We start from the raw sequence: 13,835 nt of genomic DNA on the forward strand, positions 1-13,835 counted from the left end.
ATCTTTTAGGTTGCATTTGTGGTGTGGTTTTTATTAACCAAGCAAAGGCCATTTTTAGACATTTCTGAATGCCTTAAGGAAGGAAGAGATCAAGCTGCTCCTGTTATTCTCAGATCTCATTACTGAACAAGAGACCACACCATACTGAACTGATTTTAAAGGCAATCTATTTTATATCATTATGGAAACGGAAAGCAAATTTTCTCATCATTCCTATCACCCATTTCCTCCCATGTTGACTGTATGACTATAACTTGTTGCGTATATCCTAAGATTTTTATTAATATTGCTTCTTCATTGCTTATTTGACCCCTATGACAATCATTAAGTGTTGTACCACATGATTCTTGACAAATGTATATTTTATTTTATGTACGTTGAGAGCATATGCACCAAGACAAATTCCTTGTGTGTCCAATCACACTTGGCCAATAAAATTCTATTCTATTCTATTCTATTCTACATTTTTAGGGAGTACTTAAGAAACTTTGATACAGTATCCAAGCACACAGCCAGCCATTCTACTGTAATTTGGCAGCTATATATACACAGATCATAGTGTGCATATACTATGTGCCATAGTTGGAAAAATTAATGAACTACTATTAATTCTATTGGCAAAGCTGTGCATCTGTCAGAGAAATGAGAAAGTTTGCTAATGCAAGATAGCAGACATGCCCATTTTTCTGTCACTCATCGGCAGTCAAGTATTTTAAAAATCTATTCCATAAGATCTTTAAATCCGAAAATAAATTTACATGGCTGTCCATCCAGAACGACTCTCGAGAGACTAACAATTAAAAATTGAATAAAAACACACTAATTTTAAATTAAAACAGAAAAAATTAAAACAGCAGAAATAGTATTAAATAATACAACATTCAGTTAATGCAAACAAGACCAAGAAGCAGGGTCAGGGTCTCATGTTTGATTGCAAAGCATGGTTGGGATAAAACTGATTTCATTGGGGATTGAGGTTTCCTGCTAAATGTCATTCTCTTGTGGATGCGGCTTGGAGCCTGTTTTTACTGCCAGATCTAACAGGATGGATAGACATCACCAGGGAGAGACAGTCTCATGGGTGACCTGGTCACAAGCCATGAAAGTAAGCCACCAGCATCTTGATTTGCATCTGGAAGCATACTGGTATCCAATCCAGATGACAGAGTAGAGATGTCACTTGCACCAAGCAATTAGCATCCATAACTGCTTGTTCTGCCACATTTTGCTCTAGATGAAGCTTCTAAATACTACTTGAGGGGAGTCCCTGTAAGATCAGCTACGCTGTTTGACTGCATGCATCTTCCTGGCCAGATCTAGAATTTGAGGATGATGTGAGCAAAAAGTGAGACTCAGGATAAGTGCAGATGGGGTGGTGGTGGTGGAAAGGAAACCAAACAGAGTGCAAGCTTGAAAAGACTCAGTACATTTAGACCTCTGTTAAAACAAAATTTATAATATCTGCACTGGTTGCATGTCCCAGTAATGAAATATTTCAAGGGCAAAATTCTAGATGCATTAAGAGCCACTAAACAGAATAAAGCTTATTTAGATTAACTTGAGTGAATATGTTAAAAGATTTGCTGGCTGAAAAAGCTTATTGTTTTTATCTAGTAAAGAATATTCACTGCATATGCCTTAATGTGTGAATCAGAGCTGAAATCCTTTAAAATTACATTCTTTTTTCCTTTGTATTTCATTATCTTAACAGTAAAAATATTTTTAAATAAAATAAATAAATGATTTTTCTCAAAATTAAATCTTGGAGATACAGCTGGTTTTGTCTTTCGAAAGCTTTTGATGTAGTTACTATTCTGTCCAAATGATTTTCTACAGGGCATAGATATGTGTCTTTTCTATGTGTCATTTTAGTAGCCTAAAACCAGGGATGAAATTCAGCAGGTTCTGACAGGTTCTGGAGAACCGGTAGCAGAAATTTTGAGTAGTTCGGAGTACCGGCAAATACCAATCTGTCTGGTCCCAGAGTGGGATGGGAATGGAGATTTTGCAGTATCCTTCCCCTGCCATGCCTACTAAGCCACACCCACAGAACCAGTAGGGAATTTTTTTGAATTTCACCCCAGCCTAAAACTCCTTTGTGATTTCCTTTAACAGCTTTAATTCATCTTGGTTTGTTTTCAATATGGATAGAGTGCTTCCAGGTGAGTTATATGTCTTACATATGAAGATGCATGGAAAACATAATATGCAGCTTTCAGATAACAAGATTTCAAAAAACACTAGAATACAGTGGAACCCCGACATAAGAGCTGCTCGACTTAAGAGCTACTCGAGATAAGAGCTGGGAGAGGAGAGACATTTTTTAATTTAATTTTATTTATTACTTAGATTTGTATGCCGCCCCTCTCCGCGATACGAGCCGAGAAGAGCCGGGCTGGCTTACTTTCCTTCCTTCCCGCGCTGATGCAGAGCCACTCGAACAAAGCGTCGCGCCCCTCTGATGCTTTCGGCGGCTTCCGAAGCGACGCTGGGCTCTTTTGCCGCCAAAAGCGTCAGGGGGGCGTGACGCTTTGTTCGAGTGGCTCTGCATCAGCGCGGGAAGGAAGGAAAGTAAGCCAGCCCGGCTCTTCTCGGCTCGTATCCCGGCACTTGGTGAGTGGAGAGGCGGTCGCCTCTCCTGCCACCCCACTCTGGGGGTCCTTGGCTTCTGCTGGGGGTGGGGGGATCCGAACGCTGTTTTGAATTTCACATTCCGAGTGGCCCAAACGCCAAAGGCGAACTTCCGCACCTCAGGAGTTAGTTCGCAAACGGCACGGCTGTTTTAAAACATCGCTGCCGGCCTGGGGGGGGAGAGGGAAAGGGGGGAGAGAAAGAGAGAGGGAGAGAGAGAAAGAGAGAGGGAAAGGGGGGAGAGAGGGGGAGAGAAAGAGAGAGGGATAGAAAGAGAGAGAGAGTGAGAGATGCTCAGTGAGCCTTTCTTTGAAGTTGCCTTTCTTTCTTTCTCTCTTTCTTTTTCTCTCTTGCTCTCTTGCTCTTTCATTCTTTTTTCTTTCTCTTTCTTTCTTTCTTTCTTTCTTTCCTCTTTCTTTCTTTCTTTCTCTTTCTTTCTTTCTCTTGCTTTCTCTCCTTCCTTCCCTCCTTCCATTTCTTTCATTCTCCCTCTCTATTTTTATTTCTCTTTCATTTTCTTTCTTTCTCTCTTGCTTGCTTTCTTTCTTGCTCTTTTTCTTTCTCTCTTTTACCTTCCCTTCCTCTATTTCTTGCTTTCCTTTTCCTTCCTCCCTTCTTTCCTCCCTCTACAGGATTGGGTGGCAGTGAAGTTACTCTCCCCTTTCATAAGTTTCCTTGCTTCCTTCCTCTGTTCCTGTCCCTTCACCCTTTCTTTCTTTCTTCCTTTCTTTCTTCCTTCCTTTCTTTCTTTCCTTCCTTCCTTTCCTCCCTCCATTTCTTGCTTTCCTTTTCCTTCCTCCCTTCTTTCCTCCCTCTACAGGATTGGGTGGCAGTGAAGTTGAATAAATAACTACAGTTTAATGAATAAAAATAAAAGTTTGCCATGTTGATTGTTTTGGGTAAAAAGAGGAAGGGAAGGAAAGCTCTCAGCTTATCATCTTATTAATAAGTAAAGTTACATTTATTCTTGCAATGTCTTTTTGCATAATTTAGACTAACTTTGTGAGTTTTTTGAGGGCTGGAACCAATTAAAATTATTTACATTAATTCCTATGGGGAAAAGTCGTTCGAGATAAGAGCTGCTCGACTTAAGAGCGCAGGTCCGGAACGAATTAAACTCGTATCTCGAGGTACCACTGTACTTATGAAATCCTACAATGAAAAGGGTGTTTATTTCACAAAATAGTTTGTGGATGCATGGATTAAGCAGAATAAGAATTATTCTAATACAATAGGATATACCATAATAGGATCTGAGCATTGCCCACAAGATCATATGCTGCAATGTCTTACCAGTCAATGACTACTTCAGCTTCAACCGCAATAACACAAGAGCACGCAACAGATTCAAACTTAATACGAACCACGCCAAACTTGACTGTAAAAAATATGATTTCAACAATCGAGTTATCGAAGCTTGGAACTCACTACCGGACTCAATTGTGTCAACCCCTAACCCCCAACACTTCTCCCTTAGACTCTCCACGATTGACCTCTCCAGGTTCCTAAGAGGCCAGTAAGGGGAGTACATAAGTGCACTGGTGTGCCTTTCGTCCGCTGTCCAATTGTCTTTCTTTTCTTTCACTATCTTATATATTCTCTTCCTTTCATATATCCTCTCCTCTAAGTTCACCTTCACCCTCTTTTATATTATCACATGTCTATTTTCTTCCTATGTATTTATGTATTGGACAAATGAATAAATGAAATGAAAAAGGATACAATATTTTCTATAAGGAAAATAGGAAAAGAAAACAAAACAGCAAAAAGTGCAAGAAAAGCAAAAAAAAGTTGAAGTGAAATATAAAAGAAAGATATAAAAACATGACTTTCAATACTCTTCAAAGCACTTATAATTACAAATATAATTTAACCTGTCTCTCCGAAGTTACTGTATATCTTATTGCTCTCCCTTGCTTTCTAAACCATAAATCACAAGTTCATTTTTCTTTCCTTTTTACACAAAAAGTCCATAAGAGATCTCCAGTCAATGTAGATATTGCCTATCTGGCTTCGCTTTTCACCACACTGCCTGCCTTTAGAAAATGAAGCAATTTCCTTTGATAACAAGTAAGCACTGTCATAGTTTCCACCACCAGTGACAGATATGCCAAAATATATTCTTCTTCCTCACTTAGCACTTCTTTCCCTTTAATCTTAAAATGGCTCCAGCATAACTGCTGAATGAGTTAAGTGTTGGAAAAGATGTTCTGACTTGAGAAGCTATTGGTGTATCTGGGAGACTGACTATAGGGCAGAAATAAAATCCACCTTCACTATTCCAAATGTGTGTATTGCTTCTGGTAGTTATTACTATTTGATCTTGTTTCTTGGAAACAGTGGTAACACTTGATTAAAGTCTTTTTGCCCGTATGTGTTCCAAAGTGGATACACATAAACTGCATATATAGATATATATAATAGCATAGCCATTAGTTTATATCAGCAAACATAGGCAGCACCCAAATAATTTTCTCCAACTTCCAAAACCCTCTGGAATTGTTCTCCAAGTAAAATGGGGAAAAAAACCTTACCAATTTTTAGTTTTCAAACCTAGCCAGCCCAAACACCAAAAGATATGCAAGTGGTAGGATTGACCTAATCAATCTAAAAAAGAATTTTTTCACCAAATCTCCCTGGATACAAAACAAAAATAATCTATTTGCATGTTTTCATTGCTGAGGCTACTGTGGTCACATACATTATATACATTAAAAGATTTCCTATTCCTATTTTTGTAGCATGGAGAAAACATTGACTTAAGCTTTTAGTCCTACATTGTTTATCTGAGTTATATAAAAACCAAATTTTACATATAGTTCTTTTGTAATATAGCATGATTTAACTCTCAAAACTAAGGTAAATGTAAACTAGATTGAAAACAATTATGTCCTTGATTAATTTTTTAATCTATACTAGAACAAGGATTGTCAGGTTCTTCAAAATGGTTTGTTTAGGTCAAACTTCCTCAACCTGTTCATTTCCAAATGGGTTGGAATTATATTATTACTAATCAGGACCAGCACACTCCCCAAGCTGTGGTCAAATACAGTAGTCATCCCCATCTTCAAAAAAGGAGACCCTTCACTAGTTGACAACTACAGACCAATATCACTATGCTGTGTCCCTTGTAAAATCATGGAATCAATTATAAATCGATCAATCACCCTTTTGCAGGAGAGGCGGAGTAACGACACGGACACAAGAGCTGGATTTAACTGGGTCATTTTTATTAAATTAAATTAGCATAATTTATTCAACTAAATTAGCATAAAATTAGCATAAACAACTATGACCCAAACAATGGACCTGCAGGGTCAAACAATTGCTTCCGGGGCGGAAAAGTTACGTCACATAAACTTCCTGGGCAACTTATGGGCGTAGCTCCATGCTAGTCCAGGTGAGGGACCCCTCCCTCACCTGAGACCCTGCCATGCACTTGCATGAGGGGGGTCACGCCGGCTAACCCCTAACAGGGGACTTAAAGGTGTGTGACCCAAAGACAGGTTCCCCCCAACTGCTCAGGTCGCTTCCACCACAAGCTTGGAGAGAACCTGTCAATCATCCCCAAAGATGCCCAAGGGAGAACACGCAGTTGCTAGACTACCACCCAGTTTTCCGCCCCTAACCTGCCTACCCAAATGACCAAAGATAAGCCAATCAGCCTAATAAGTGAAAGCACCCCCTAACCGCACATCCATCATCCCAGTGTGGAATGGGCAAAAAAAACGGCCCGGCTAACAGGCAGAACCGCAAAAAATTCCCATTCGGCCCCCCTGGGGGCGACCCACCTAGCACACTGCAAAATAGGGAGGGCGGGCGGGTGTCTGCTCGGGGCGATGGTCCGGGCGAAAAGGCTGAGCCTCGGGCCTGTCCGCCCTTAAATAAGGTGAGCAAGCCCTGCCTGGACCAATCAGCAGCCGTGCCTATGCAGGCCCGACTCTCGGGCGAAGTCTCGCCTTGCGAGACTCCACCCGAGAAACAAGATGGCGGCCGCCATGGGGTCCGGTGTCTTCCCGGCCCCTCCTGCAAACGCCGCCGGCGGGTAAGTCCGCCGGCGCTATTCTTAAAATCTAATAACCTACTCTCAAACAAACAATTTGGATTCAGAAAGAAATTATCCTGCAACCTACAACTACTTCACTGCAAAAACATATGGACTACCCACCTAGATCAAGGAAAATCTATTGATGCAATTTATATTGACTTTTGCAAAGCCTTTGACTCAGTGGTTCATGACAAATTACTCCTAAAACTCAAGTCCTATGGCATCTCAGGATTCCTCCACAACTGGATTACTGCTTTCCTGCCAAATAGGCAACAAGTTGTCAAAATTGGAAGCGCCATTTCCACCCCCGTCCCTGGCAAAAGTGGCGTTCCCCAGGGCAGCATACTAGTTTCTACTCTTTTCATTCTTTTCATCAACAACCTCTGTGATCATATCACGAGCAACTGTGTTCTTTTCGCTGACGATGTAAAACTATTCAACACCACGGACAACACATCTACTCTCCAAAAAGACCTCGACTTTGTCTCAGATTGGTCTAACACCTGGCAACTTCAAATATCAACCAACAAATGCTCTACCCTCCACATCGGCAAAAAGAATCCAAACCTCATATACAAACTGAATAAACAAAATCTCACAGCCAACCCCCCACTCAGTAAAAGACCTTGGAATACTACTAGGCTTTCAAAGTTGTTAACCTGACCCTACGCAGCTTCTGCTCCGGCAATCTCACACTACTCACCAGAGCCTACAAAACATTTGCCAGACCCATCCTTGAATACAGTTCATCTGTCTGGAACCTATGCCACATCTCGGACATCAACACCCTAGAAAACGTCCAAAGATACTTCACCAGAAGAAGCTTGACTGTAAAAAATATGACTTTAGCAATCGAGTTGTCGAAGCGTGGAACTCATTACCTCTCAGTAGTGTCAACCCCTAACCCCCAACATTTCTCCCTTAGACTCTCCACGATTGACCTCTCCAGGTTCCTAAGAGGTCAGTAAGGGGCGTGCATAAGTGCACCAGTGTGCCTTTCGTCCCCTGTCCAATTGTCTCCCCTTAGCCCATATATCATATATCTTTTCTCCCTTTCATATATCTTCTCCTCTATTTTCATATCTTTTATTTATATGTAGTACTTCATGTCTATTCTCCTCAATATGTATTGTGTATTGGACAAAATGAATGAATGAATGAATGAATGAATGAATGAATGAATGAATGAATGATCCAATAAAATCAGCATATATGATGTTTGGGAATTGTGTACATTGTGTAGAAATTCTGGAATAACATTAAATGGCTTTGTTTGGGGGAAATGCTGATTGCTATCTTGAAGTATTCTTAAGAATGATGCTCTTTTGCATCCTGAAATTCTGACAATTGATGATGTCACCAAACATCTATATATACTATGAGCAAGTTATGCCAACAATGTAACTGTTTACAAGCTTAAAATGACTTTATTTGTACAGTTTTTGGAGTTTTTTTAAATAGTACACACTACAGTAGACAGCTATCACTTTCATTACACTAGCTTTGCAATAACTTCTTTTGTAAGCCAGGCTAGAACCACCTTTTGTGCACATTCAGTATATAATTTTTAAAAACAAATACAGGAAATAATTTATCAAGCTCTAAAAACTTTATAAAATTAAGTACGGTACATTAATTAGAGTCTATACTTCATGGGTATATTGACTTATATACAGCATTTTATATGTAACCTTGAAAATATGTGAATTTAAGGCATTATATATTAATATCCATTTCTGTTTCTATCTACATAGTGTGTGTGTGTGTGTGTGTGTGTGTGTGTACAATCTGTCTCTTGCTCTCTCTCGACACAAAAAAACATGTAACCCTTCCCTGGTACAGATTTGAAGGGATTGGATACTGTAGCCTAGAGGTTAATTCTCTGCCTTACAAGGCAAAGGCTGCCAGTTCAAGTCCCAGTTCAAGGCTAGCTGATGAAGCCAGAATAAGGCCGAAATAGATCTATCCTAGTCTCCCTTAATTTTTGAATTCAGCAAAAATATGTGACACATACAGAATATAGTTTGTCGGCTATGAATAAATTAACTGCCTTGGAAATGGCCCTGGGTTGGGCCGAGAGGCAAAAAAGGAGCTGTGATGTTCCTTCAATATACCAGGGTGATTCGACACAAAAAACATGTAACCCTTCCCTGGTACAGAGCTGAAGGGATTAGATACTGTAGCCTAGAGGTTAATTCTCTGCCTTAGAAGGCAAAGGTTGCATGTTCAAGTCCCAGTGAGGGTATGGCTAGTTGATGAGGCCAAAATAATGCCGAAATAGATCTATCCTAGTCTCCCTTAATTTTCAAATTCAGCAAAAACATGTGACACACACACACATACACACATATTACAATTAAACAATTAAAACAAAAATATATTTATACAAACTTAAAGAGCTACTTAAAAAAAACCCTGACACATACCACACTTTAATTATTCAGTGAATAAGTTAACTGTTCTGAAGTATAATTTAAAATTTTTCTTGGTTTTAAAAGTGGTTACAATAAAAGACCACAAAACACTCCTTGTGGGATTAAAACATAGTTTTCAAATACAACGAAACAACATAATTTTCTGAAAAAGCAATACATCTGAATCATCATTATTTTTTAGACTCCAATATGATTTCAGAAAATAGAAATTCCCTAGAACTTACTTTCTTCTGAAAATGGATGTTGAAAAGTTCCCAGGATTTGCCTATGTAATTCTAAACAGTAACTACAAATAGTTCTTATAAAACAATACTTAGAACAAGGTTACATAACTGTTTGCAATTTCCCTTTTAAAAACATGTTGTTATGAAAACAGAATGCAGATTCAGTATTTCTTTATGTAAAGCTTTGTCCTCCATTTTGATTTATACAATCAGCATGTTGCATGTGCATTTATATGTGTGAGTATATGAAGATGTGTTCCTTAGAATAAAACTGGAATATTTGATGTGATCATAAAGTATTTGGTCTTGGGGTTACTTGGACATGTTCTACCAAAAACTGCTTCCTACCGTGTTTCCCCGATAGTAAGACCCCCCCGATTATAAGACATATGGGGGGTTTCAGGGGGGTCGGCTAATATAAGCCATACCCCGAAAGTAAGACATATGTCTTACTTTCGGGGAAACACGGGGGTATTGCGGGGGGGGGGGAGCCCGATGACCCGCCGAGCAGGTGGGAGAGCTCGGCGGCAAGGCACAAAGGATTTCCCTCAAGAGAGAGAGTGGGGGATAGTCGTCGTCGGAGCGCTAAAGACCAGGGCAGAGAAAGCGCGAGCTGCATGCGGGAGAAGCGGAGGAGGAATCAGGCAAGCCGAATGGGAGCCTGTTCTGTGTGAGTCCGGTCCGGGTTTTGCTTACAGCCCCGGGCATTAGCAATAGCAGCGGCGGCAGGAGAGGCAGCCCTTTGCAATGTGGTCCGCCTGTCTCGGCACTTGCAGAGCGAGGATGTAGAGGTGGGTTTGCTGGCGGGGAATGGAGCGAGGGAGGGCAGGGGAGGGATTCCCATTCGGCTTGCCTGATTCCTCCTCCGCTTCTCCCGCATGCAGCTCGCGCTTTCTCTGCCCTGGTCTTTAGCGCTCCGACGATGACTATCCCCCACTCTCTCTCTCTCTCTCTCAAAGAAAAGCCTTAATTTCGTAGCCATCGGTTCATCAGCCTTCCGAGGCTGGAGTTCGTCCTTTTGGGGGATTACGATCGCTTAATCCAAACCACCGCCGCTATCCCCCCCCCACGCAATTCCTTGCACCTTCTTCCCAACGTTATATCTGCGGTTCAGCCTTCTTCCCCGTCGAGAGAATTCCGATAGCAATACTAAGTTCTTTCCCTTTAAACACAAGCATAAGCACGCGACCCAAAGTAGAGATGCAAAACTTTGATGCGCTAGTTGCGGGAGGTTAGAGTAGCTGGGCTGTTATTGCACCACGTTCAGCGTTCGTCGGTCCAGTTAGGCAGGTGGGGCTGCCCAACTGCGCAGAGCGGCTCCTCCCCTCCAGACACACGCTTCCCCGACACGCGTCTGCGGCTCCACGCGTGCACCGAGGGAAATCCTTTGCCGCTAAAAGGACCCTTTCAATTTTTTTCCAATGTAAGACATACCCCGAAAGTAAGACATAGGGGGGCTTTTAGGGGTAAAAAGAAAGTAAGACACTGTCTTACTATCGGGGAAACACGGTATTAGATTCCTTCCAGAACACATATAGTTCTCTCTTAGCATAATATTTCCAATGTATTTTTTAGTTCAAGCCCATATTTAAGAATGATCTATCCCCATGTGCAAAGTACAGACAGCTGTTGATTATCCAACCCATAAAAGGAATGCAGCTGAAAATGACACACCTCAGAGTTGTTCATGACCAGCCACCTGTTGTTGGGGACACTCTTTCTGGGGGGAAAAGAAAATTAAACTATGTGATCATCTGACCCAAACCCAAAACTGAGGGGAAATCAGAGAGCATTGCTTCATTATTAGTAATTGCTAATTCCAAAAAACCGAGACAGATGTATAGTCTTTAGAACAACACCAATCTGCCAGTTGCCAATTTCTGTCTAATCAAAGTGTAAGACTGACTAGTGATGAAGAGAAATACAGGATCTGTGGCATCTCTCCAGACATTTCCAGGCTCTGCTCATAACGCAAACATTCTATACAGGGAGCCAAATTTCTCTCCAGACAACATGAGGAGAGTGTACGAAGTCTTGCAGTCAAGTAAGCAGCAGGCTTACCATATGCTTCTATTTGTGTGTGTCAGAGAGAAAAAAAAATGCTGTTTTTCCTTCTCAGAAATACTTTTAGAAAAAAACAACAGAAAGAGATGATTTTCATACTGAGGTCATTGGCAAGGCCCTGAAGAACCCCGAAACAAATACAGTGTAGGGAAACAAATGTGGTGTAGAAGAGCAAGGTTCCCTAAAGAAAGGCCATATATAACTCTAAAATGAAAGGCAAACAGGGTAAGAAAATACCACATCCTCCTTCCCTCCTTTCACTTTTGCAGAATCCCAACCCATGGATTATGGCATGTTGGCCTCTTGAAAATGAGCTTTGTGTCAACTGTAAAGTGTGCCATCACAGAGAATTGCTGGAAGACAACAGCACATGCCAAGAAATGGATGTGACAATGGAGGTTATGGCAGTGACCAAAAAATATTAACAGTGGTGGTACTGGACACATCAGCTACTTTACCATTTAAACTCTGCGTACTGAGAATTGTGTAAGAAGTCCTGAATCATTGGCAACTAGTATATGAGAGCCAAGAGTAGTAATTGTAATGCAAAGTGATCAGAGATCTTAACACCAGACCCAAAACAACAAGCTATCTTCCACCCATTCGCACAAGATAACTATCAGAACCAGAAATGGGTTGCTCCCAGTTCACACTGATTCTAAAGAACCGGCAATAACTTGGTGGACTGGGTCTCTAGAACCAGTTATCGACCAGGCCTGCCATGCCCCTGACCTGGTTCTCCTGGCGGCATCATAGGTGCCGCCATCTTGTTTTTAGTTTCTGTGCATGTGCAGAATTTTTTTTTAAGTACTGCATGTGTGCACCCCTGAGCAAACTGGCAATGGAAAAAACCAGAACCCACCCTGATCAGACCCCCCAAAATTCCACTGGGCAGCAGCTTCACAGCAAGACATAATATTGTAGCACAAAACTGGAGAGTAGCGACTTAATTTATATAAATGACTTATGCTAAAGAAGAAGAAGTAGACACAAGAAAAAGTAGAAATAATCGTCACAACTGATTCTAATATAGAAAACAGTAAATACAGCATAGAAGGTAAGAGCTCGTAGATGGGAGATAGAACCATAGGAACACAGTATAGTATATACAAATGTTAAGATACTGTATATCATTATAGACATAAATAATTAGGACACTAAATGTCTATTCTAACTTTTAACTTGTCTTAGAAGTCATCCTGAAAATTATGCCAGGATATAAGCTTGGCTTATGAAAAGGCCTCTTTCTAATACAGTGGTACCTCTACTTACGAACTTAACTCGTTCCATGACCAGGTTCTTAAGTAGAACAGTTTGTAAAAAGAAACAATTTTCCCCCATAGGAATCAATGTACAAGCAAATAATACATGAATTTGGGGAATCCACAGGGAGGGTGGAGGCCCTGTTTCGTCCCAGGAAATTCCTAGAAAGGCCCCCATGGAGGCTTCTCTCTGCCTTTTCTGGTTACAGTTTCGGAGGCTCAGGTTTGTAAATGGAAAATTGTTCTTGAGAAGAGGCAAAAAAATCTTGAACATCCAGTTCTTATCTAGAAAAGTTTGTAAGTAGAGATGTTCGTAGGTAGAGGTACCAGTGTATTTGTTTTTAATATTTCAGTGTTTGTAACAATAGGGAAGCCTTTGTGTGCATTAGATTTCATAAGTCATCACAAGAGCAAAATGTTCATGGTTCTCTTTTTGTCTTTAAATGTACCAGGTCACTTTACTCCCCCCTACCCATGTATGACTGACCTTAACAATGGTCAGAACAGGCCCAGACCTGGCACAGATTGTTCTGTACTGGGACCTCTTGACTGTTTCTCACTTGAAAGATAAAACCGCAAACATAGCAGACATCTGTGGAGATTCTTATCATTCAGGTCATAATTGTCTTACAGGTGCTTTTCCAAAAGTCAATTGCACTGTTTTTTTCCTTGAGGAGGAAGAAGAAAACATTTCACTTCTCATCCAAGAAACTTCATCAGTTCATCATCAACCGATGAAGCTTCTTGGATAAAAAGCAAAATGTTTTCTTTTTCTTCCTCATGGAAAAAAACAGTGCAATTGCCTTTTGAAAAAAAGCACCTTTGAGATACACAGCAGACCCTGTCCTATTATTCTCAAGTGCAATGGATGATCCTGTCTTCTTGCCTCATTGTTGAATTGAAATTCAAGTTCTGGAAATGGAATAAGTTGGTGACATCATTCCACAACTTAGGTTGCAAAGTCATTTATGTCTATGTTGGCGGGCACATTTTTCTCCTGCCTCCAGCCTTTTATTAACTGAAATGAAGACAACTTTTCAAACCTTATACAGATGATACCTAACTAATTGTTATTCTGTTTGATTCATATGGTTAAAGAAACTGCATTATTTCAGGGTGAAGGTTACAGAAATTTCCTCTTTTTTAAACTTCTATAATTATTAATTACTAT

General features: G+C 40.6%; 1 protein-coding gene across 3 annotated transcripts in view; it reads right to left on the bottom strand.

The window, feature by feature from the left end:
- Positions 1-13,835, bottom strand: part of CPED1 (cadherin like and PC-esterase domain containing 1) — a 128,061-nt gene that overhangs the window by 67,906 nt on the left and 46,320 nt on the right. The window lies entirely within an intron of this gene.

Source organism: Erythrolamprus reginae, chromosome 6, assembly GCF_031021105.1.
Source record: "Erythrolamprus reginae isolate rEryReg1 chromosome 6, rEryReg1.hap1, whole genome shotgun sequence".
Taxonomy (NCBI): Eukaryota; Metazoa; Chordata; class Lepidosauria; order Squamata; family Dipsadidae; genus Erythrolamprus; species Erythrolamprus reginae.